General features: G+C 41.1%; 1 protein-coding gene across 1 annotated transcript in view; it reads left to right on the top strand.

The window, feature by feature from the left end:
* Window positions 1-377: 377 nt before the first annotated feature.
* Window positions 378-22,209, top strand: part of DLGAP1 (DLG associated protein 1) — a 429,900-nt gene continuing 408,068 nt past the window's right edge. The window contains exon 1 of the mRNA XM_055705957.1: window positions 378-614. The gene's annotated coding sequence lies outside the window, so the exon portion shown is untranslated. The remainder of the gene's footprint in view (window positions 615-22,209) is intronic.

The raw sequence follows: 22,209 nt of genomic DNA, 5'->3' as shown, positions 1-22,209 counted from the left end.
TTTGGGCAGAAACCCGGGGCTGGGGCGGCGGTGGGGGTTTCAGCTGCTTCCCGCAAGGCTGGGGCAGCGCGGGGTGCAGCAGGGTCCCCGGGGCCAGAGGCCCTGGAGGGGGGGGTCTTTCCCGAAGGCCCGTCCTTGGGAGCGGGAGGAGAAGGGCGGGCGTGCGGGGCTGGCGCGGAGGGGCAGCACGCCGGCGGCTTGCGGTGCCCGGCCGCCGTAGTAGCGAGCGGCTCCTCCGGTGGTTGGGCTGGGGAGCGTTGGGCTCCTCCTCCTCTGCCCCCCCCCCATCCATGCACAGCCAGGCGTGTGACTGACGAGTCTCCCCCGTCTCTCTCTTTTTTTTTTTTTTTTTCTTTCTCCATGGGTACACACACCGAGATACGCACATGACAGTACTTCGGTGCATGAGCCTGTGCATCGCCAGAAGGGCTGTGCTTCCACTCCGGGCACGCACACGCACACACGCATGCTGCTGCTGCTGCTGCTGCTGCTGGAAGTCTTTCTACACAGGGATTAGCAGTCGCCTGTCTCTCTCTATTTCTGTCTCTTTCTTCTCCTTTCCTTTCCCCTTCTCTCCCTCAAATGCTTGACTGACGGACGGCGGGCATAAAAAGGTAAATGCTTGTGTGCTGTTTGCTGACAATACCGGTGGGTGATGGTGTTTTGGCAGCGTGCTGCGCCGTACGCCCTCCGCTTGCCAGGCAGCCAGCCTGCCCTCCTGCCGCGCCGGCGGCTGCCGCTGCTGCCGCTCCCCGTGGCTTCCCGGGACTCCTCGTCTTGGGGATCGGGATTTGCCGCGAGAGGTTTGGCTTCCCCAGCCCCCCCGCCCCGGGTCTGCGAGACAGAGATGTTCCCGCTATTGTGCTCCTCGCAGTTGCCACCGCGGGTTGCGAGCGTGTGGGAGTGCTTAGCGAAGGTTTCGCGGGATGAAGGTTGCTGTTAATTGCTGTGTGCTCGGAAGAGAGAGCTCTTGGCTTCGGCAGGGAGCCTGCCTTATAATCAGGGCTGGAGCGCGGCAACGGGAGGGCTAACACCCCCCACCTGCACCCCTCCCCGTCGTTTGCTGCATCATTCAAATGAGTAATTTCTAGCTGGCCTTGCGTTGCGGGGCTGCGATCCCCGCTCCGCGGGTGTCTCGGCAGCCGCCGAGGATTGCGATCCTCCGCCGCCGCCCCCGGGGGGGGGCCCTGCCGCGGGCACCGAGCGAGCGGGGCGGGGGCAGCCGCCGCCCCGGGCCCGGCCCCGCACCCGCCGGCTGCCCGCACCGACCCGCGTCCCGCCGACGCCCTCCGCGGGCTCCACAACTAGTTGTCGCCCGTTGTTCGAGCCGAGTTTGTCCCGTGTCCCTCCTCGCAGGACAAGAGGCGCGGGGTGAATATTGCCCTCCCCCGCGCACGACGCCCTGTGGTGCGGAGCGCTGTGCAGCCGAAGGGAGGTCCCGCCGAGCGGCCTGCGTCCCGCGGGACTCGCCCGGACCCCGATCCCGACTGTCCTTCCCCGGAGGCGCGGCTGCGGGGGGAGGCGTTTCAGGCCGGCAGGGGAAGGGAGGAAGGCGGCGGTGTGGAGCCTGTGCTGCCCGGCCGCTCGGCAACGAAGCTCCCCCGCCGCCGCCGGAGGGGGGGATCGGGGGGGCGGCGGGCCCCGGCCAGGCGCAGCCCCCCCTCCTCGGGGCGGCCCCGGGCCCGGCGCGACACGGGTGCGGGCGCTTAGCGGCGAAGAGCTGCGGGGCAGCCCCCGGAGCGGAGAGGAGCGGGGGTTACGGCGTATCCCGGGAGGCGCAGGCCTCCCCGCGCCGCGCCGCTGCGCCTCGCTTTCCGAGCGGGGGCCTGCGGGCGGCGGGAGCGGCGCGGAGCCGGGAGCGGCGCGGAGCCGGGAGCGGGGCGGCCTGTGCCGCTGTCCACCCGCCGCCGCCGGGAACCGAGGCGTTCGGAGGGGTCCGTTATGTAATTAGGGCTTGTCCTCCGTCTTGTCGCCGCCGTTACTAAGCCCGGCTGAGGATGCCAGCGAGGGGACTGGCGCACTGTGCTTGCTTCTGGCGGAGGTCGACGTTTTTATTTGATCCTGGAGGAAAATTATCGAGTAATTAATATTCAACAGGGAGCTCTCCGTTTTCGCGCATGATTGATTTTGGATGGTCTTACTTCATTCACGTTGTTTTCTGCAGCTGCCAGGGATACGTAAATACGCTGTTAAAGATGGGAAGACAAAAAAGGAGGAAATAGTAAGAGAAGCAAAACCAGTGGGAAACGTAGTGGACAGCACATGAAGTTAGTTATTTAAAAAGAAAAAAAAAAAAGTCGTTGTTTAACTTGTAACCTACTTATAAATATAAGAGGTAGGTGTGCTTGTAGGCATGGTGTACGCTCAGGCGGTTGCCTTGGGTTGTGTTTCAATGTTAATTCACCTTTAAAGAGGCAACACTAAATTCTGCTGGTGTGTGGGTCCAGTGTACGCACTTATGGTATTTCCGCCTCACTTGGAAGGTGTTGCAAATTTGATGGGTGTCTGCTGATCCAAAGGATCATAAAGTCTTAATGATATATATTTATAGATAAATTTACTGCTGATAGTAACCATTACAGGAAAATTAGGAATTGTTAATGGCAATAACACAGTTCCTTCTGTACAGCTTCTCTGTCTGATACTGTGTATTGCAGAACTATTACAATTAGCATAAATTAATGAAAGCGTATGGGAGCAAAATATGCTGTTTATTGGAAAAGTAATCAAGTAGTTTCAAAATAAAGGGTACAATAGTGTTCCATTATATATATCTACTCTCAAAATAAAGTATTATTTTTATTTTTTCTTTCCTTCACTAGAACTGTGTAGTTAAATATACATGTTTAATTCAAGGCTCATTCTGTTCTGTCTCTTGTGGATTTAACTTGCAAGCATATCAATATAATCTGTTTGTGTTAGGCTTTGCAATGTTGCCCTTCCTGTAAAGGTGGTGCATCTCAGTGCAGCCCTGGCTAGTGATATTGCCACCTGGAAATAGAAAAAGAACTGCATGAATAATTAATGAAATAGTATAACAAATAAAAGCAATCCTGCACCAAGGAACAGTAGTAAGCAGCCTCCATGCAATCTTTTGTTGTTGTTGTTGTAATTTTCACTCTGGTCTCAGGCCATCCAGTAACTCAAATTTTCACCCAGATTGTAATAGACAGGTGCGATACCCTCAGACTGGTATTGCCATTTTAAGAAGACAGAGCTCAAGGCACTTTAACATGAGACAGTTTATTCAGCCCTTAATCTCTGTAACCAAACTTATTTTTTACAGCCGCTGTTGTATTATCTCTCAAGATTTAAGAAGGCTATTTTTGTTAGGGGCGCATAATTAATACTTGTCCTCCTCTTATGCCAAATTTTGCACTTGTGCATAAATCTCATCCAAAGAAACTTGAAAAGGGGATCTCCATGGTAACGAGAGAGAAAGGATTTTCTCCCTCACCATAGGTCAAGACAAGACGCCTACCCATTCCTTAACTTGTAGCAGCATTCCTTGGCACCTTCCTCTTTGTGGTTATTTTGTCTACTGGAGTGTGCTTTTACTGTTGTCTCATGCTTCCAGAGAGCTGCTCTTGAGAGTGATGCTACACTAGCTGAGCACAGACTCTGTGTTTCTTCCCGCTCTCATTCTCCCTTCCACTCACATATTTCAGTGTTTCTATACCTACATGATTTCAATATGGGGTTTCAGGAAATAAGTTGTTTTCCCCATCAGGTTTTTGATTTGAAGACCTGTCTTGTTTCTAAGTGTGTAAGACCTGACAGAGCCCTACTCCTTAGTCTGTTTCAGGCAGAAGGGTGGTCATCTCCTTTCTCTCTTTCTCTCTTTCACTTTTATTTGTCTATACTCTTTTTGGACTGAGTTTTCCCATGGTGTCCTAGAGATTTTGTAGCAGTAAAAACAGGCTACCTTGTCTCATGAGGGAGCAGCGGTTAATTTTATTTTTTGAGTCACTATGTAATATGTGATACTAGGATTGCAGTTTGGAGATGTTCAAGATAAAAAGAGTTTATGCCCTGACTCTGTCATCACAGAGCAGTAATATAGAGCACTGCTTATTGTGGTAATTCTAGGGGCTGTTTTTGGTTTTTTTTCCCTCTCTTCTGTGAAGGACTATCTGCCTAGACTGTGTCTCTGACCAAGCTAAGATGAGGTGAATGTGTTTTATTCCAGATGATCCTGTAATCAGATACTTGAAACTTCCACAGAGGAATATAGCGGATTTTCTGTTCTCCTTTTCCTTTCTGTATTCAGTTTTTGTAGCTAGGATCTCATGAGAGGATATCAAATGGCTTTTTAAATCGCTCCCTTAGGCTGCTGGTGCACCAGGTCTCTCTGGGCATATTTCCAGTTCTTTTGCCTTTCCCTGTGACATAACTTGGGATAATTTAAAAACATCTGCTAGAGCAACCATTTTAATATAAGACAGCAGTCATCATTTGTCACTGAGCAATATGTCATTTGTGACGCTGTAATTGGAAGACAGATGCTAATGCTGACTTTGGCCTTCTTAACTTGTCTTGTTGGCAGATTGTCTATAGAAACACTTTGCGGTGCTTTGAAATCACACAGTGTATTTCTACCTTTCTGTATCTCTATGTTTCTGAAAGAATTGCCTGTGTCATTTGAAAATCTGCTCAGGAAACCATAATGATAGCAGAGAGTACATTCATAATCTGGCTTGCCAAGTAAGCTTGACTTTATGTGTATCTTCAGCATCTGCTAGATGAGAATTATTTTTGAATAGCTGCCTCTGAAACTTTTCCTTTAACCTTCGTATATGAGAGGCTTGATCTTTTTCCACATGATGCCCTGCCCTTGTATTGGTAACATTTCAGTGAGCATCCCTCATCCCAGTTCTTTCCCTCCATTTGAAAATTTTACCGTCACCTTTAATTAGCTGAAGAAATTCTTCATCTTCTGATTTCTCATACTAAGGAAACTATGGATTTCAGAAATGGGCGTTTTACTGTGTGAAGGAAGCGTACACTTCTAGATATCTAGATTCAGGTTTCAAACCTCAGTTGTTGTGGTTCAGATGACAGAAGTGTGCGGCATCAACTTATAACCAAAGATCTCATATCTAGAGGGTGCTTTTTTAAGCTTTGTGGGCGAATTTTGAATGTAGGTTGCAGTAGCTTGAATTGACTTGCAGCAGCTTACAGGTTTCAGCTTCTTAATAGCCTGATGTGCTGATGCAGTGCCTGTGCTGAATCCAGTCAAAGATTCCTTGAGTTTTTCTTTCTTTTAGGGAAAGGGAAGATAAGGGGATGAGTATCGCCCAAAATTCTAAGAATTATGCTTGAAAGTCCCTTTCATGTTCTGGGCATAAATCTTTGCTGAAGGTACTTCAAGGGGCATGCTGATAGGACGGTAGCCAAGTTACTTTTTCAAATGAAAAGAGAGCTTTTTTTTTTTTCCCAGCCAGCTTCCTGAGTGACTTCTGTTGCTAATTCTGTGCTTGTACACACTTTCTTCCCATGTGTCTCTTTAGTTTTGCAGATGGAGCAGGATAACGTATCTGCCTGATCTGAGGTCAGTAACAGTGAGAGACAGTGATTAGAGTCTCATCTTCAGCATGGTAACTTCAGTTTTAGCAGTGTGCATCGGACATTGAAAGTCAATATTGAGAATTAGTGTCTCACTACTGTCCTGTGTTTTGCTTTTGTCTTGTCATCAGAAAAAAGGAAAAAAGAAGAAAAAATTTAAAGGGAAATGGAGATGAAATCCAGGTTTCTGGGATTTTGGTAGTGGTCTCAACAGTATCTACTCATGAATAACTGAACAGGCGTTGTGCAGTTGCTTTTGTCTAGCAGAAGTATTTAGCATCAGCGTGTTTCATGGACACATGGTGTCTCACAGATATCAGAAGTACACAAGAATCTTCATCCTCTTTCCGTCCTGCAGAATTTTTGGGTCCTTACAGTATAACATTCACATAGGACAAGCTTCATTTTGTTGGTTGTAGGAGAATGCAGCTTCTGGGTTTGTGGTGCTGGAACTGCATTGGTGCAAATGTTTCACAAGGATAATAAAGGAGATTCCCTGTTCCCTTCAGTCTGTGTCTTCCGTCTGTCTGCTCATTGGACATAACGCTCAGGCGTGGTTTGGTCCTTTAAAGTTGTCAACAGCTCTGCATCTGGTTTCCATCCATAATGTTGTGGAGTTTTGTTTTTCTTTTTTTCTTTTTTCTTTTTTTTGTGACCATCTTTTAGAATGTCACTAAATTCGTTATCAGACCCCATTTTGTAAAAATATATCATAGGAGATTATAGACCTAGCTGTTCCTTCTGACAGACTTCTTTGCTGAGAGCTGCTTATTGTCAAGCTTATATACATTTTTAAAAATAATATTTATGAATATCCATATGTAGCTTTTTAGTGGCAAGGGGGTGGCAAAGTAGGATAAATAGGGGGAAGATCACCACAGCAAGGAATTAAAGAGGTAGAATTAGGAGAATTTGTTATTTTGTACAAGAGAAGTATTGCAAGCATCGTCGTGTCAAAACAATTTAGATTGAAAATCGATATTGATTCTGTAATTCTGTTTATGGAAGAACTTTGCAACCATAAAATGTAATATTTGGGAAGATTATTCAAAGGATTTTCTGAAGAAAATCATCCCAAATGCCTAGATGGTGTGTGTCATTTAATAGCAACAGGGAAAGAGTTGTAGCAATTACTAGATTAGTGGTACTTTGAAAAGTATGCTACTTATATCACTGTATTAAATGAAAGGGCCTAGAAGAAGAGATACAATATCTATTTGAGAAGCACTGTGATATTTAGTGAAAAAGATGGATTTCTTAAAAAAAAATGTAATACGGATGTCTACGTGATAAAGTAAACTCAAGAAGAATTACAAAGAATTACTGAAGACAAAACCTTTTTCTCACACATTTGGATCTTACTTTTCCTTGGAAGAAAAGCCAATGCAGGATGTTTTCTTAAAAAAAAAAAAAAAGCTACTGATACTGCATTCAGGAGAGGCTCCTGAATGATATTCAAACCAGTTGGCTGTCCTCTTAGCTCAGAAAAAAATATTTACATTTTTAATTCCTGAAAGATTACAAACTTACTCATATGAAAACCATGGTTACCTCTTCCACTTTCTTTTTGGTTTGGGTCGTTTGGGGTTTTTTTATTAGTTCATAAAAATTACTTCAAAGATGATATTCTTTGTAGAGCTGTTTCAATACCCGTGTAATGTCATTTACAGAATCAAAGTGGCATGGTAGTTGAAGAGTATTCATTTCACTTTGAGTAGAAGTGTGAGTTGATTTTTGTATGGAAAAATTATCTTTTTTTTTTCCCCCAACATGCACATCTGTGTGGTGTTTCTTATCATACTGTGATGGTGTGTGATCTGACTGCTAGAATACTTGTATGTTTTTCCCCTCTATAGCATGATATAAATTTACCTGCTGGGAATCTTCATGCTGTATTTTGCAGAGAGTGTTGTATAGCAGAATTCTATATGAGCAAAGGTATTTATGCATGAAAAGGATCATTTGTTTGACGTGTCATATGCTAATAATTTCTCAGTCAAGGGGCAAACCAACAGCGTGAAGCTTGTGAGACCACTTGCACATCACAAGTATTCTAATGAGTTCAATAAAAAGGACATTTACTATTCTATACATATGGTTACCTTCTTGCACACTGTTTGTCTTCAAATAAAATGTATTTTCTGAAAATGGGATACCTTTAGAAATCAGGATCAGACAGACAGAAAAAAAAGGAATAATAATTTGCACATTTCTAAAACCAGATTTTAGTAATTATCAGTGGTAGATTTAGACAAAAGATGAGGAAATGCCATTCCCATTTTTACAAATTCATGTGAAAAATGCCTTGCACAGTTAGCAACGTTAGCAGTATTCAAGTACTTTGGTCATTTACAAAGCAGATGTTATGCAGGGTACTTCTAAAATCAGTGCAGCGTGCTGCAAAACAATTAATCTTTTATGTTAAATTACTTTCCAGAGGACATTGCTGACAGAACCAAGTCAAAATATGAGAGTATACTAAAGTTCTTGACCTGATCCTTTGCTCTTTATGCTGACTGGCATTTTGGATGTGAACTGCTGGAGCAGGTTGCCTGGCCTGTAAAAAGCCTTAAGAGGTTTTTAATGTTGAGCACCAATTGGTCAGGGCCATATGAGAGGTTTTTCTCATAAGAAGAATTGCTGAAATGCAGTAGCAATATTTTCATGTGTTACACTTGTAGAGTCTTTCTGAAGACAAAAAATACTTGCAAAGAGACTACTCGAGGATCACAGCATTTCTACAGGACCTGGGAGAAATTAATTACATCACATTTCTTTATTCTAAATTTCTGGTGCCTCCATGACAACACAGAGTGGAGCATGGTGAGAGAAAGATGGAGGTTCACCTTGGTCCCCATTTCAGTTTCTTTTGGAGCTAAAAGGAAAATTTTACATAGAATGAGAAGAAAATTGAAGACTTCCATTCTGTGTGTCCAATAATCAATTTTCTGGCAGACTTCGCACATCTATAGACACTGTAACCTGCTTTTTGCTATTCAGCTTATCTGTAACTTGCTTCCTGAACTGCTATAGGACCAAAAATAATTAGACCATTTTCCCAAGGACTTACAGTCTCTAAGAACAGAGAAACTAATATGTAGGAAAGCCCACAAATGGACATTGGATCTCTTAAAAGCTTTAGTATTATTAATCTGTAGTGATGTCAAACTAAAGTTCATTTTCATGTTTAATATAGTACATCACTTAGAACAAATCCCACCAATGTTCTGTGTGCAGCTCCCAGTTATCTCTGTGTGACATACGTCCTTGATGCAAGAAACAATGCTTGAACCTGAGATTATTACAAAAAAGCCCAGTATTTTATTTTACTTTATTTATTTACAATTTACAACTCAATTTACAATTGAGTTTACCAATTAATAAATTGGATCTGGAATTTTACTTTGTTTGACTGTGATTCTTCTTTGTTTTTATACAAAACTGGGATCATTAATTAATTATTTGTGGTATAATTAATTAATTATTTGATGGGTCTGCCAGAACTAGTTTAGCCTTTCTGGCTTCCTTCACCCTACAGGGGCTCAGCATACAGTGCCCTTGCAGCTGATTTAGACATCGGTTTAAACAACTGCTGAACAAAGCACTATCCTGGTTTTGAGCATTTGGGTTTAGTTTGATTTGGGGTTTCTACTGCTTTGTATCAAAAAATGAACGTACTGTTGACTCCAATACTGTGTGTACATAACAGCCTTGTGTTACTGTAGAATATAAATTATTTCAGATGTATCTGTTGATTTTCTCTCAACATTTAGTCTAACCAAAACCTGCTGCTGTACTCGTCTTTCCTTCCATATCTAGTTCATGGCAGCTGCTGGTGATGTTAGCAATTTGCTTGATAAACATGGAGTACCTCTTCAGGCTTAGATGTGCTTTGAATTTAGGTTTAAGTCAGGACTGATCTTCTGATGGGGGATTTTTTTTTCCTCAAATGCAGGGAGAATAAAAGTCAGAGAGTGAGTCCCCTTTAAACTGCCTTATTCTTGATGTTCATCTCTCCCTACTCTTCCGTGTTGTAGAGGAGGCCTGAGAGAAGCTGAGATTAGCTGTTCAGGCACATGCATACTTTAAAGAGGTTTTCTTGTTTTTCTGGTGGAAGCAATGAGGACCTTGAGGAGGAACCATGAATTCCCTTTCTGGAAGGTTTTGAAGGCAGCAAACACACACTTCACTTGCACCTCACGGCTCAGTGTCACTTTAGTTATTGCCATCAGGTGACCTTGAGAACATGAATTTATAGACCAGCTAGGTCAAATGGGTAACAAACTTCACAAACCCGATGTCAGACCTATGGCGCACACTTGCTTAGCTGCATACATGTGGTAGACCCAGTTAGTCACAAGTCCACTTCTCAAGAATAAGTCACTCAGTGGGTGTAATATTAGACAGTTTTTCTACATAGTCACGGTGACTGTACCAAATTTTTGGATACCAGCAGCACGGTTACCCTGCACTCATATTTTTTATTATAGTAAACACCCCTTAATTATGGTAAAGGAAAAAGTATTTTAACAGTTTGATCTAGGCAGATGTGTGCCCTCCACAGATTGTAAAGAGCCAATATGTTATTTAGCATACCATGATGTATGGCTGAATAAATAAATAAAATATGACTATAATAGAGATGTACCATAAAATCTAATTTGATAAAGCTTCTTCCACCACTAGCAGAACTCAGCAATTTATTACTGCAGTTTGGTATCATGGATATGATTCATTCTGTTTTAGTGGATGCAAATAAATTGCTTTACATTTGTGTAGTAAGTTATTACTCAAAGGTGAATACATACTTCGTATGATACTGAGACACTTGAAATTTTACAGAATAAGATGTATTCAGAATAAGATGTATTTATTTATATGTATTTTTTCTTGGGAAAAAAGTAAATCAGCACACACTATTTAAACAATCATCAGATAGCATTCCTCAGATTCACAGAATTATCAGGGTTGGAAGGAACCTCTAGAGATCATCTAGCCTAACCCTCTGCTAAAGCAGGGTCACCTACAGCAGGTTGCACAGGATCGTGTCCAGGCGGGTTTTGAATGTCTCCAGAGAAGGAGACTCCACAGCCTCTCTGGGCAGCCTGTGCCACTGCTCTGTCACCCTCAGGGTAAAGAAGTCCTTCCTCATATTCAGATGGAGCTGCCTGTGCTGCAGTTTGTGCCCATTGCCCCTTGTCCTGTCGCTGGGCACCGCTGAAAAGAGCCTGGGCTCGTCCTCTTGACACTTAACCCTGAGCTATTTGTGTGCATTGATAAGATCCCCTCTCGGTCTTCCCTTCTCCGGGCTGAACAGGCCCAGCTCTCCCAGCCTGTCCTCACAAGGGAGAAGCTCCAGTCCCCTCATCATCCCCTTGGCAGCCCTCCGCTGGGCGCTCCCCAGCGGTTCCCTGTCTCTCCTGAACTGGGGAGCCCAGCACTGGACACAGCGCTCCAGGTGCGGCCTCAGCAGGGCAGAGCAGAGGGGCAGGATCACCTCCCTCCACCTGCCGGCCACGTTCCTCCCGATGCCCCCCAGGCCCCCATGGCACCCCCTTTGCTGAACTGCATTCGGTCCCCCCCGCCCAGCTCTCCAGCCTGCCCAGGCCTCGCTGAACGGCAGCGCAGCCGCTGGGGTACCAGCCGCTCCTGCCAGGGCTGTGTCACCGCCAGCCTTGCTGAGGGCTCTGCCCCTTCACCCAGGGCGCTGGGGAGCCCGTTGGACAGGGCTGGGCCCAGCGCTGAGCCCTGGGGAACCCGCCAGCTACAGGCCTCCAGCTGGGCTCTGCGCTGCTGGTCACAGCCCCTGAGCTCTGCCATCAGCCAGCTCTCGATCTGCCTCACTGTCCCCTCATCCAGCCCGCACGGCCTGAGCTGACCTCCGGGGCTGTTATGGGAGACCGTGTCAGAAGCCTTGCTGCGGTCAAGGTGGGCAACGTCCACCGCTCTGCCCTCATCTACCCAGCCAGTCGTTCCATCATGGAAGGCCATCAGGTTGGTCAGGCATGATTTCCCCTTGGTGAATCCATGTCGACTACTCCTGATGACTTTCTTTACCTCCACATGTTTCCAGATGACCTCCAGTTCAACAGCTAAGAGAACAGTTCTTGATCCAATTGAATTTCAATGGCAAATCATCCTGTAGCATAAACAGGGCCCTTCTGACAGTAGATACTGAAACTTGTGTGCTTAGTCACTTTCCAGTTTGTTTATCTCTAATATGAATTTGTCTAAGGTAAGCTGCCTGCTGTGTCTGTGGGAGAAAAAGTTAAGCCATAGTATTAGAAAGAAAATGTTTAAATATGTTGATCAGTGTCTCCGCTGCACATCTTATCTGTTTAAAATAGATAAATAAAGAAAAAAATTAATTTCGCTTCCCCCTTTGAATTTGCGGATTAGTCATGGATTGTTGCCCACAATTTTATGGAACCTAATAATGTAGTCATTATTATCTTTACAATACGCTGGCTAAAGTAAGTAAATTAATTATTTGGAGTCTCTCTGGATCTATTTGTGTATGTGCTGGAAAATTAAGTGTGGCAAAGGTAATATTAACAGTTATTTTGTTAAGCATTTTTTTAGAGTTTACATGGAGATATTTTAAGAAGTAGGATTAATTTTGTTGTATTTATTGCTAGGTCAAATGCTTTTTGAAAGTAGGGTGAAATTAGCCATGCATTACTGAGTAACTGTTATAAGTAATTCTGCTTGTGCCTAATAAATAAATGTGAAATTAAAGCAAAGACATACTGAAGAAAATACTCTATTAAAAAATACTTAAACCCATATATTTTATCAAAATAGACCAGATTTCGTGCCCTTCTGTGCACTGACTGGATAGCATTAACAGGAAGCAGAAATGTATTTGCAGTAGAGTTTATCTCAGTAGATGCAAAATGCAGAAGACTGGTTTTGTGGCTGGTGAGTTTACAGGGAGGTAAGTGGGATGAAAGCAGGAATGGATCTGACTTAATGCTGGCTTCAAGTATGTATAAATGTAAATACGTATATCCAAATGAAAACCTGGTTTTGTTATGAAATCACCATTTTTCATCTTTAATATTTAGAGATTTTTAAATTTTACCTCACCTCAGACTTTTTTTGAAGACAAGAGTGGTACAAGTTTATCATTTGGATAGTGGAATATAAAACTGGAGGGGAAAACTCAAAAAAAACCCCAACAAACCAACAAAAAATCTGATGTCACCAGTTACAACATTTTCCATAGCCAGTTAGGGAATGAATTTAAATTTTAGGACTTAAGGGTTAATACATATGATGTTAAGCCTCAGAGTAGTCTGTGGGTAAAGCAAGAGCATAATGTGTGGAAGAAATGTCTTTGCGCAATAAATATCAGAACTGGCAAATCATTTGTGTAGTACTGGCCACGGTAATAGATGAGATGTGTTCATTGTCTCTTCCTCATTGGCTATTACAATATTGCCACCCCTGATGTGGTAAAAACATGGTCACTTTATTTGCTAGGATGTTGTCAAGGTAATGAATGTGAGAGGATTCTGTGTTTAGCAAGAGGAAATGATTTCATACAAAAAACACTGTTTTGAACAACAGAAAATCACATCAACCTGGAGTACTACAGATAATTTCAGAGTTTTCTTTGCCACCTTAGTTACAAGTGAACATAGTTTGAATGATTTTTATCATAAAATAATGAAGATGTATAACCAAGGACAAAGATTAAACAATTTAAAGTTATGATTTTGGAGTTTAAAATATTTAGACTTCTATTTATGGTATCAGTTCCAAATTAATTTCCTATTTCAGAGGTGATAAATAGACCTTTCCTACACTTTCAGACCATATCTGATAATATAAGTGAAAGTAATGCAGTAATTTGAAACAGTAACATAAAAAAATTACAGTGCTAAACAAATCATAACACTCTTCATAATCCCTAAGTAATTATCTGGCAGATGAATTCAAAACAGATTAAACTATGCTCATCATTCTAAAATTACAATTAATTATCCATTCTATTTTGTCAACAGTCTGAATTTCAATTGATTTATATAAACTTTTCCAAGTATCCTGTAAGGTCAAACAGTATTATAAGTTTGTTAGTGGTAGGGTGGTATCTTTTGTGCCTGTCAGAGTTCAAGGAGCATCTGGACGATGCTCTTACTCATATGATTTAGTTTTAGGTAGTCCTGCAAGGATCAGGGAGTTGGACTCTATGATCCTTATGGGTCCTGTCCAGCTTGAGATATTCAATGATCCAATGATTTTACATCAGATAAAATCAGAACACCCTTTGAAATAAATAGCAGAAGTCTTTTGTGACATAAATGGGTCCAGATTTCAGTATCTTCAGCAAGGTGTATAAAAAGAAACATGTCCATAAGCCAGCATAGCCTGCTGGAGCCTCTAACACATGCACAATTTTTTGTAGTTGCTAAAAAGAATGTCTCATGGTTTAGCATAGCTAGGATAATCCATAGGAGCCTGATCTGTTACTCACTGAAACCTGTGGCTCATGCTGTCTATCACTGCCTTAAGCAGACATTGGATTGTGTCAATACACAAGCAGAAAGATTGAACCTCTTTTTTTTTTTTTTTTTAATGAGACCTGCTGGGTTATTGGCACTTCAAAATATTATCACCTAAAAGGCAGACTTTATACTGCTACCTGGTCTCCTTTGTATTTGGTTAATATTTGTGGGTTTTTTAACACTGTATGTGCACAAAAAAGATACTTTTGAAGCAACAAAACCAGTTAACATAGGTTCAAAAGTGTGTGTGTGCCCATGAATAACTGAAATCCCACTTCAGGCTTAACTTTGTACATTACAGACAGATATTCCAGGTTTCTTTCAAAGAAAAACTTAATCTCCACTCAGTAAACCTGCACACAGCATATGTATTATCTTTGTCTCATGTTAGATATGTTTAGTGCTTATCAGAGGTTGTAGTGCGTAAGACCATCTAAGCTGACTTGAATTTTACCCATAGAGAGTGGAAACTGGCTGTTAACCTAAATGCTGCAAGATTAAGATACTGTTTCTCCCACTAAGGATTTATACTCATTAAGACTGTCAAATTCATTTGTGTGTCAATTACAGTTCCAGAGGTGAAAATTTGGACTGCCTTTCAAGACAAGTTTTTATAATTAGAGTAATTAATGTTTGATTAGTATTCCATTAGTAATATATGATAATTGTACACTGACGGGCTGTCACTTTCACCACATCACAGATGCATTTTTATGTTGTTAAACCTTTGTCAGCTTTGGTTCCCATCAACAGTCAGATTTATGCAGATGCATGCAGTAATATTTCAGAAATACATTTTGTCCATAAGCCTGTTAAATGGTGCTACACATCTGCTTTGTGGGTCAATGCCTGTCTCTTCCTTTGTTTAACATTTCAGCATCAACTTTGACATTCACTAGGTTGCACTTGCAGGGAGTAACTTTATTATTTATGAAATACAATGCGTGGGAAAAATTCTGATTTACTAATGGTGAATAAATACAAACCAGGAAAAACAGTAACTTCAGAGAACTATGATGGAAAACGTACATCTGTCATGGTTTAACCCCGGCCAGCGACTAAGCACCACGCAGCGACTCTCTGACTCCCCCCACAGTGGACTGGGGGAGAGGATCTGAAGAGTAAAAGCAAGAAAACTCGTGGGTTGAGATAAATACAGTTTAATAGGTAAAGCAAAAGCTGCACACGCAAGCGAGGAAGAACAAGGAATTCATTCATCACTTCCAATCGGCAGCCAGGTGTTCAGCCATGTCCAGAAAAGCAGGCTCCATCTCATGTGATGGTTACTTGGGAAGACAAAAACCATGATGCTGAATGTCCCCCCTTTCCTTCTTCTTCCCTCAGCTTATAATACTCAGCATGATGTCCCATGGTTTGGAATACCTCTTTGGCTAGTTCAGGTCAGTTGTCCTGGCTGTGTTCCCTCCCAGTTTCCAGTGCTCCTCCAGCCCTCTCACTGGCAGGGCCTGAGAAACTGCGAAGTCCTTGATTTACTATAAACATTACCCAGCAACAACTAAAAACATCAGCGTCCTACCAACATTACTCTCACACCAAATCCAAAGCCCAGCACTGCACTAGCTACTAAGAAGAAAATTAACTCTGTCCCAGTTGAAACTAGGACAACATCTTTGACTTCTGGAGGTTAAAAACATTTCCTTAGAATAACAGGTGTTGTAGAGATGTGTGCAATTAATACTCAGAATCCCTGAGCTAATATGTGGGACTGCCTGGATGCACATCTGACCAAGCTCTCCTTCCCCCAGCCCCCCTTTGCATTGTTTTCTATTCACAGTAGCTCAGAAGACTGTTTTCTGTGTATTGTAACCTTTACATATGGCTGAAACCATGTCTCACAGAACACGAATGAAGTTTTCTTTCACAGTTGAAGAAAGGGAACTTAATTAATGCTGGCATACATGTTTATGTGGGCCATGTGTTAATTACCCATGTCTGCAAAGGAAAAAAGATGTGTGCCAGTTGTGTGTGTGCGCATGCTATAGTGTATACAGGAACAATACCAGTATTTGAATGTTTAATTTATTCTTCACTGAACTAAGTTATTTTTCCAATATATTTAATCTTGAAATTTTTTTATGGTATTAAATATTGTGGTTTTAAACAAAACGCGATTCCTTTTCTGTTTAATAGTATCATATAGGTATCCCAAGAAGTGAAGAACTGTAGTGCAAAGCAGTCTTCCTGTTGGAATGGTTGTAGAGGACTGTTACCCCTTCTGTGTCCAGCTGCATATCTGAGAGATGAGCTTTGCAATTAGCTTTTGTAAAAATTAGCTGACAGCAGAGGAGGGTTTTGAGGCTTCAGTTTTCTGGGCTCCATGCCAAGTTCTAGAATAAAACATACTTCAGTGACTGCATCTCGCCCTGCCCCTGTCTCATCTGTCTCCCCTAGCCTGACTACTTTGTCTCCTTGTCTTGACTCATGTTCCTTCTGTGTGCACCACACTTTCTCCCCTTTTTCTGCATTATGGTGAATGCTACCTCTGCCTTCTCCTCCACACTTTCTGTAAAGCATAGATGGAGGATAGAAGGTACCAGAAACAGAGTGTATTCTTATCTCGTTTTTAGCATTTATGCCATTGTGCCCCACTGAACAGCAGTAAGCAATGACGAAAGTCTCTTGCTCACTTGCAGATTGCGATGCGTTTGGTGGTTGATGCTGGGGGAGCATGCTCTGCGGGACTGGGGCACAAAGAGGAATTTTCTTACAGCTTCTAACATAATCCTGTTGGATGAGATGAAATGGCAATTTTCTAAGGCTGCCTTCTGATGATTTTCATAGCTTTCAAGCCAGAATAACCTATTTTTGAGAATAGGAGCTGTAGCTTTTCAGTGGGATATTTTTAAGAATTTAACTTAAGCAAAACTTTTTTTAAAACTCGTATGTTCAGAAAGTATTTCAGCTGCTCTTCTCACAAAGTTTAAGAGCTGTGAACAACTCGGGCATTTTCACAGTTGGTAATTCAGATTATTTCACAGTTTTTATTTGAACAAGATTAATTGAATGTTTAAATCAGATCCAAGATCTAGGCTGTCTGTGGCAGTAGCTGGGACTGAAAAGATGTGGGTAATCACCATTTAAGGTGGATTTGCTGTTGATAGGAGACATTGTTTTACCGGGAACCCCTTGGTAGGGTATCAAGGATGACGGCATGACTCAGTGGTGTGCAGAGTGTTTCTGCCACTTATGTGGAGCTGGTTTCGGGGACATTCTACAGAGTCCATCATTCAGGAGTGAATGGTGCTAACTACTCACAGGAAACTTTAATCCAGAGATACTGCTGAAAAAGTGCTTTGACATATATGGCAGGAGGAGGAACATGGCCAGGGAGAGCAAATGGTTTTGGATTATTGTTAACAGGACTTACCAGGACTTTCGGTACAAACGCTTTTTATGGTGGTGAACCAAGAGACTGAAACCCTAACACAAAAGCAGTTAATTAGGATTGTTCTGGGAGACGATAAATTAGCTGTTTTGAAAAGGGCTCTTAGTCAGAAAGGTGAAGATGACCTGAGAAATCAACTGATGTGTTCAGTTGCATATCCCGGTACGTATTCCTGACAACAGAGGAGTTGATGCTTTAGACATGACATGTACAAGTTGTACTCCATGAGATACCAGGAGGAAACTATACTAGGTGTTTTCACACCATTAAGAATAAACTGAGCTTGTGACAAGAAGCATTTGTAATTCGAGAGAGGGTTCAGTGGATGGATACTGTTTTTAAAAGAAAGGTGATAAATGTTACTAAATACTGCTGTTTCTTGGTGGAATTGGATTGGAGAGACTGTGATAGTGTCTAAAATGGTCAAGAAGCAACTGAAGTGTTTCCAGGTGCTGTGAGATACGCTGGACTTGAATATGGTGAAAACATTCATCACAGGGTGATATTGCAGCTTCTAGTTTTTAGGTTTTGATGCAGAAAGATAATCTTTTTGTATTAACTCCCACTAGAACTGCAGTGCTTGTAAAACAGTGCTGTCTTAAGGTTGTAGCAGTAACTTCATCTCCTGATATATTTCCACATTTTCCCAGTTTAAAATGTCTTTTATAACATTTAGTTAATTTTCAGTATTTTTGTCCTAATAAATATGTACTTGCAATCTGCTTGAAATGGTCTTAAAGAATTTAAAGTTCTCCTTTTTCTTTAATCATTGTTAGTAGTTGGACAGAAGCATTCATTAACTTGATTTGATCAGATCTTTGCTCCTCAATACAATGAAATCAAATGTAATATAGAACCAGCTTCTTTATATAGGGTGAGTAATGCTATACAAAGATTTTGTTCACCCAAACAGAATGTACATTTACTTTTTTTTATTAACTTCTCTTTTTCCATTGGATTCATTGTTGAAAAATTACGTACGTTGCTCACGTTTTAGAGGCATCTTGATAGAGAGTACAGTTTATTCTGTTGCTAATAATAAACTCGCTTCTCCTTCCCATCTGAAATATAAAAATGTTATTAATCTTCAGTATCACCATATTTCCCAAATCGTGTTCACAATTAAAACACTATTGTCATGGTGACACCTTGACATATACAAAATACAGTCTTTGTATTTTAGTGTCTGGGCTATTAGCGTTATCTATAAGATAATATTTCCTGTGTTCTCAGTTGAATATAGCTCTGGAACCTTGCATGTTGTGTATGGGAAACTGTGCTTATGGGTATTTTGAATACTTATCTCTTTATTTTGCATTAGTACCACATCTTAGAGGTAATAGCTTCAGAAAGAATGCTTCTGCTTAGCTGACAATTTGGGAGGTATTGCTGTCCCTCAGAGAGAAGATTAAATTATGTCTTATTGTTTAGGCTTTACTTGCATTTTTATTTTCTGCAGTGCAGAAGAAGAGATGGGCATTTTGCTCCTGTGACAGACAACCCATTAAACACACCTGATATGATTGAAATGGATGTTCTAAAGAAGAACCAGTTCCTGTCCAGTTAATTACAGCTTCGTAATGTGTCATTTATTTGTGGCTTACTTGTTTTCTACAGAGCTCAGGGGTTACCTCTTAGTTTGTCTGGTTTTATTAACTGTGGGTGTGGCACACTGCAACAGAAGATCAGTATTCTTTGTTTTCCTTGATGTTAAAAATGTTGCATTAATAACCTCATATTTTAAGAGTATTATTTGGCTATGAATTGATTTTGAAGAGATTAAACTACTTTTTTGCTGAGAATAAATGGATTTTAAGCTTCAGCAGTTAATATAAAATTAATGTATTTTGACAGACCCTAACATGGGTTTCAAACAGACCCAAATCAAGTACCTCTGTGATCATTTAGGTGGTTCCTTTGTGCATTGAAACTATTGTTCTTTCATAATGACATCTCGTTAAGGACCATAAACACTGATCATTTTATATAAAAATAAACTTTGAATGTTTAGTAATCCTGTGTCACTTGTGTAGTTACGGTAGACTTCTGCAAAAATATTGGGTGAAAATTCCTGCATATTAAACAACTGCATAGAAATTATGACCTATTTTCAGATCCTTTTTAGACAAGTGATAAGACAGGAAAAAATGCATTTGGAACTAGTGTAGGCAAATGGTTTATTACAGTTTATTATTACAGTAGCTGTATAATGATAAGGCTTGGGGAAAAATTGGTATACAAAAACCTCAGAGATTTGCTGAAATTCAATGGATCCCAACTTGTCACCCAAACTGCCATTTGAAGTGATTATATCTTGCATTTGTTCCTGTAGACCTTTTTACAGGAATGCTTCAAGAAGAATTGCTTGGGGTTTAAATCTGCTGTGTGCAGAATCACAGCAAGAAAATACTTTTTTTTCCTACAACTGTATGTTTTCAAACATGTGACAGTTTCTTTTATAAAGCATTTGACTGTTGCAAATAATTGTGTTGTTGATGTGGTTTGCATCTGATGACTTTTTAGACTTGGTAACATAGATTTATGTTGTCAGCTGTGACCTAGATTAAAGTACACCAGAACAATATCACTTTCATTGCAGGCCACTGTGGCCAGAGGATCTTGCATTGGAAGCATTGTATTTGGTAGCCAGAAGTTCATTAGTTCTCCTTTCTTTCACTCCCAGTGTGAAGATTTTGATGTCTTACTCCTGAGGCATAGTCCCAAAAGGTTTCCTCATCAGAGGTGGCAAGAGGAGCCCAGTTTATCTTGTGAATTAGTGAATGAAAGGTCAGAATGGGAGCTAGTCTCAGGTACACTGCTCATTTGGGAAGGGAGAGCTGGGCTCAGGCTGCATGCAGATACACAAATAGGTAATGATTTTAAAATAAGGACAATAGTATGTGACTCAAAATGCACATGCACTAAGTAACTTGGTGCCTTTTATCTGATTGTAGTGACTCTAAATTCACTCATTATTAGACTATATGAAATTTTATAATGAACAAAATGAAGTATGCAAATTTTGTAACCAGTTTATGTTGCAGATTTGTGTATTTGTACATAAAAAAAAGTTACAAAATCTGCATACAGATAGACACATGCTGTCTCAGTATCTGTAGACCTGTGTTACTTTGGGTTTACAGTGGATCATAAAATAAATTGAGTTTTCATGCAACTGCATATATTTCTGTGGTGGTGCTCAGGGATAACATAGCTAATAAGTCCATCTCCATTTTAAAGTAGGAGGAGACAAAAAAAGAGGCAATATTCTGCTTTCTTTTATACCTTGTAATTCTGTAAGTTTTTTTCTGTTTTTAGTTAATATTCATACCATTGCAGTACCACCTCTGAAGACTGATTGATATTGGTGCCTTCTTGTAGAAAACCATTATTCCTCTTGCCCTTTATTATCACTACCCTGTAAAATTAAAACTGAGTAAAAAAACCAAAATCCAACAAAATATGTGATAAGTATACATGTATATACTTGGACAACAGACAGAGTTGTGCTTTACATAATTATATATTTAATAATCAAGGTACATGATGATTTTTTTATTATTATTTTCAAACTACACTCCCTGAATGTTATCTTCTTGGCTTATTTAGGGTAGTGTTTAGAATGTATTTTATCTTTCTAAAACCTTGCTAGCCACAATAGAATATGCTGTACAGATGTTTTCACATATGTAATTGACACCTTTCGGGGTGGTCATGGGCTCTCCATGGAGGCTAGCAAGACAACCATCTGAATATTGTCTTTCTCTCTGCTGCTCAGGTGTCCTACAGGTAAGAGATATAAGGAAAGTTGTGGAGCTCTTTGTTTAGTATAAGACTCAGGTCATCAATGACCTCCATGCAGGCTAGGACTTAGAGGTGTAAGAACAAACTTACTTCCCCATCTCACTTTGACAGGAGCCGGTCTTCTGTTACACAAAACACCACAGATTTTTTGTCTGATTAGGGTTCACAAAGGTTAACTAAGTTCACCTAAGATTCTTCTGTATTTCATGCTATTCTGTCTGTGTTGCTTAGTGAATACTAGGTGGTGTCTTCTAGGGGGACACATTTTCTTGATAAATTTTGTGTATAGCAATAGCCTGCAGCAGTCTTGTAAAGACCCGATTATTAGAAAGTTGGTGAAGTTTGGCTTCCTGCCCCATGTAACTAGCAGAATTTGGCTTAATATGTTTTTGTGCTAAAGAAACTGCTCCCTAAAGGTCTTTATGAGCTGCTGAACCAGAAATCTCCACTCCCTTTTGGATAATAACCACATATGACTTCATGAAGTAACAGAGACATGCATCAAAATGTATGGACATGAGAAGTTTCTGTTGACTGAAGGACCATCTACTTCAATATTTACTTAAAGCAAAGTTAAACCATGTTGCTCAATAAAACAGAGACGAGACAGTGAATGTAAAGCTCCACCACCACCACTACCACTTGTGCCAAAAGCTTCATTTTCTACATCATCTGGTTCTGAATCTGGACAGTACAAACAAAAAATTTCATAAACCATATTAAAGGCGTAACTCCTTGGGAATGCTAACTTTCTCATAGGCAGATTCTAAATTTGGGGACAGCTATTTTGGTCTGTTGTAGCCATGTTAGAGCTGTCTGAAAGACTGTTATGAACAGTGGTAAATTTTGCCTGGAGTTTGTTAATGAACTCCTGAAATCTTAGTGAACCAACCAGGAACTTAGACTTGAATATGTATGTTTGAT

The sequence above is a fragment of the Falco cherrug genome, chromosome 3, assembly GCF_023634085.1.
Source record: "Falco cherrug isolate bFalChe1 chromosome 3, bFalChe1.pri, whole genome shotgun sequence".
NCBI classification, from domain to species: domain Eukaryota; kingdom Metazoa; phylum Chordata; class Aves; order Falconiformes; family Falconidae; genus Falco; species Falco cherrug.
The sequence above is the reverse complement of the archived record's forward strand: the minus strand, read 5'-3'. Positions and strand labels throughout refer to the sequence as shown.